We start from the raw sequence: 4,611 nt of genomic DNA, 5'->3' as shown, positions 1-4,611 counted from the left end.
ATTTGTAGTTTAAGACTTTTCTTACCAACAACGTTTAACATCGTTTTTTCGGTAGACGATGCATTTAAATTTAAATGCATGGTTTATGTTGTTTTTCTATGATGCAATAAAGGAAGGTGTTATACGTTCGCGATCCTCTCGCTCTAATCGCCATCTTGAACTCCCTGAGAAAATTCAATTCGCCGCTTTGACAAACTAGTCGACCTTTTCGTCTCTATCTCTATTGTTATTCGTTGACCATCAGAATTAAAATGTATGCGAATTATTTTCAGCCTTTATAGCAGTTTTTTGGAAAACCAATTCCTCAAATCGTAAGTATTTTATGTACGTATATATACAATCTATAAATAAAACCATGATACAAATATCTAAAGGTAGTTTCAATTCTTCTTCTTATTCGCCATTGCTCCCATTTGACGTTAACTCTGCTTTTGTCATTTTCTTTAAATTGAAGCTACCATATTCTTTGAAGGAATTAAAAAGTGGGTTTTTACTTAAAAAAAATATTAAAAAAATTATTTGGAAAAATATATTTTGAGCATCATTTTATAGCGAGCTTTTAGTGATTTATTTCGAAAATTATATACAAAACGGAAGGCAAGTAAAATACTCGTATCACATTGTGTAATAAACATAGAGAATCTATTTGTGTATGCAATTATTTTCACCATTATTTAGTACGATTAGCTGCATATTTCGGGATGGCCAAGTACATGGTAACTTCACAAAGGTGTTGTTTGTTTGTTCCAATAACTTTTCGGCAGAAAATTTTCAGCTCCGGGACGGATGTGCCCAATCTGAGCGAAACGCGGCACGAGCAACAATAGAGAGAGTATTCCAAGAATTAGGAAATTTGTTTACCTCCCTCTTCATAACTACATACCTACATCATGCGTTATCACAAATAAGTTTATGCTTCCATGGTGCTTTCACCGTAAGCTACTTTTTAACCATACCTTTGTCATATCAAAGAACGTAAATCTATAAGAGGAGACAACACGTTATAATTGTAGCGAGTGTGAACATCAGGAGCGTGCCTTCTCTTTTCATCCAATCACAAAACGTATTTGGGCAAAAAGAAAGCACAATCCTGATTACAATTATAACGTGTTGTCTCTTCTTATAGATTCACGTTCTTTGGTCATATTTCCACTAAACAGGATCCAAATCAAAGCAACATCCTAATATCTAAATTTCTTAAAGGGCCAGATATAATAATATTTCATGTAACACTGCGGGTAATGCCAAATTTTTTTGCGGTAAGGTCATTTAATGGTGATTTCGTTTCTACCAAAAAAGGTCGCTTTTTGATTGCGCCTTTCTCTCTTCGTGTTCACTGAGAAAAAAATTAAACAAAAATTGGTTAATATTACCAAATTCAAACTTGAAAAGAAATCGTCGTGATTTTTGGTTAATATTAACAATGCCTTGGTTGCTATTTTCAACAGTGATTTGGTAATATTAACCACACTTTTATTTACATTAACCAAACTTTTTGTTGCCGATTCTATGTTTCAATACGCTTATGTTATGCACTTCACAGATGCTTTTTCATATCTCGGAGATACAAAACAAACATTTTTATAATCATTTTAACACGTTGCCTCTGACGGGATTTGAAAACGCATCTTCTGAAAGTTACCCAGTAACAGCAAGCATCTCTGCACACCCAGCTACAGCCGCTTTATAAATGTGTCTTTAAATGTTCAACTCGAATAAATTTTCTTGGCGTTTGATTTGGTTCTGCACTTCACAGATGCTTTTTCGTAATTAATAAAAACCAAAAAATAAAAATTATGTGTTGCCGCTGACGGCATTCGTACTCGAGCCTGCTGGGCGACAACAAATAACAAAAAACGTCTCTGCACGATCAGCTACAGCCAGACATACGAATTTGTTTTCAAATATAACCAACAATAACTAGGTTGACTCAGTGTTCGATTCTAAATTAAAGGCAGAGGATGAGAAAATTTGTGTTCGTTTCTTAAAATATCATACATTGAAGCTTTGTCAGGGGAGATGGTTGCCCTGAAAATCAGATGGTTGTTTAAAACGCCCATATTATGATGATTAATGCAAAGTCAGCATAAAGTCAGGTTCCACCAGCTTCAGATTTTGAAAAAAAAACGAGGACAAAGTGTCAAAAAATCGCGTTTTTTTGCAATATTTTAGAAGATCTAGCAAAGACACAAAAGGTGATAGAACCTTCCCGGCTTAAATTAAAGCTAGAACTCTCGGCTACTATCTCCATTCCTGTAGATTTATTTGATGGTCACTTAGTCATTTGTTATATACTTTTATTTGTTTTTCCTCAATTTTAGAAAAAACTAGGAAGACGTTGAATAAAATTTTTGAACGTTTATTATAGGTTTCAAAAAGAAGTTTCATTGACATTGGTTATTATGGTACACCAACTGTACATTGAATTTTTGTACAAACATATATTTTTCCCATGATTCCAGAAAATTATAAAAATAATAAAATATAAAATTATTAGTTATTAGAACCAATAGCTGATACTATACAAATAGGCCAAATAGGCCACAATACTCTTCTTCTTCTTCTTTTTTGGCGCTGTAACCGCCTAAGCGATTTTGGCCGAGTTCAGCAAAGCACGCCAGTCGTTTCTCCTCTGTGCCAACTGACGCCAATTGGAAACGCCAAGTGAAGCCAAGTCCTTCTCCACCTGATCTTTCCATCGCAGTGGGGGCCTCTCTCTTCCTCTGCTACCACCAGCGGGTTCCGAGTTGAATACTTTCAGAGCTGGAGCGTCGGTGTCCATTCGAACGACATGACCAAGCCAGCGGAGCTGCTGTATTTTAATTCGCTGCACTATGTCCATATCGTTGTAAAGCTCATACAGCTCATCGTTCCATCGTCTGCGGTAATCGCCGTCGCCAACGCGTAAAGGCCCGTAAATCTTCCGCAAAATCTTTCTCTCAAACACTCCAAGAGCCGCCTCATCGGATGTTGTCATTGTCCATGCTTCTGCGCCATATACCAGCACGGGCATGATGAGTGACTTATAGAGCGCGGTTTTCGTACGTCGAGAGAGGACTTTACTCCTGAATTGCCTACTCAGTCCAAAGTAGCACTTGTTGGCAAGAGTGATTCTACTTTGGATTTCAATGCTGACATTATTATCGGTGTTAATGCTGGTTCCCAAGTAAACGAAATTCTCTACTTTCTCGAAATTGTAACTGTCAACAGTGACGTGGGTGCCAAGGCGCGAATGTGCTGACTGTTTGTTTGATGACAGGAGATACTTCGTCTTGTCCTCGTTTACCACCAGACCCATTCGCTTTGCTTCCCTATCCAACTTGGAAAAGGCAGAACAGACTTCGCGGTTTTTGTTAGCGATGATGTCGATGTCATCGGCATAAGCCAGCAATTGCACGCTTTTATAGTAAATTGTTCCTGAGCGGTTCAGTTCTGCAGCTCTTATTATCTTCTCCAACATCAGATTAAAGAAGTCACATGAAAGGGAGTCGCCCTGTCTGAAACCCCGTTTTGTGGCGAACGGCTCGGAGAGGTCTTTTCCAATTCTGACGGAGCTGGTGGTTTTGCTCAACGTCATTTTACACAGCCGTATGAGTTTTGAGGGGATGCCAAATTCAGACATAGCGGCGTATAGGCAACTCCTTTTAGTGCTGTCAAAAGCGGCTTTAAAGTCGACAAATAGGTGGTGAGTGTCGATCCTTTTCTCGCGGGTCTTTTCCAAGATTTGGCGTATTGTGAATACCTGGTCTATGGTGGATTTGCCAGGTCTAAAGCCACACTGATAAGGCCCAATCAGTTCATTGACGGTGGGCTTCAGTCTTTCACACAATACGCTCGATAAGACCTTGTAACCTATGCTTAGAAGGCTGATCCCGCGGTAGTTGGTGCGGATGGCGGGGTCACCTTTCTTATGGATTGGGCAGAGCACACTTAAATTCCAGTCGTCGGGCATGCGTTCATCTGACCATATTCTGCACAAGAGTTGATGCATGCACCTTATCAACTCCTCGCCGCCGTACTTGAATAGCTCAGCTGGCAGGCTGTCAGCTCCAGCGGCTTTGTTGTTTTTCAGCCGCGTTATTGCTATACGTACCTCGTCATAGTCAGGCGGTGGAACGTCGACTCCGTCATCATCGACTACGGGCTCGGGTTCTTCTTCTCCACAACTTTCCGTGCTGCTACCATTTAGTAGGGCGGAAAAGTGTTCCCTCCATAATTTAAGTACGCCCTGGACATCAGTTTCTAGGTCGCCATTATTGTTCTTACAGGAGTGCGCCCCGGTCTTTAAACCTTCCGTAAGTCGCCTAACTCTCTGGTAAAATTTTCGGGCATTCCTCCTGTCGGCCAGCATTTCAAGCTCTTCGCACTCACGTATTTCGGCCTCTCTCTTCTTGTTGCGGAAAATACGTCTCGCTTCCCTCTTCAGATCCATATAGCGGTCCCACATAGCGCGCGTTGCGCCCGATCGCAGCGTGGCCCTGTAGGCGGCATCTTTTTTCTCTGCAGCTTCCTGACACTCCTCATCGTACCAGTTGTTCTTTCGGGCTCGCTGAAATCCGACTACTTCTTCGGCGGCGGTACTTAATGAGCGGGAAATGTGGTTCCACTGCT

This window comes from Rhagoletis pomonella, unplaced genomic scaffold (genome assembly GCF_013731165.1).
Source record: "Rhagoletis pomonella isolate Grant_MI unplaced genomic scaffold, Rhpom_1.0 Rhpom_scaffold_00014, whole genome shotgun sequence".
Lineage (NCBI taxonomy): Eukaryota > Metazoa > Arthropoda > Insecta > Diptera > Tephritidae > Rhagoletis > Rhagoletis pomonella.
This window is presented reverse-complemented; position numbering follows the sequence as displayed.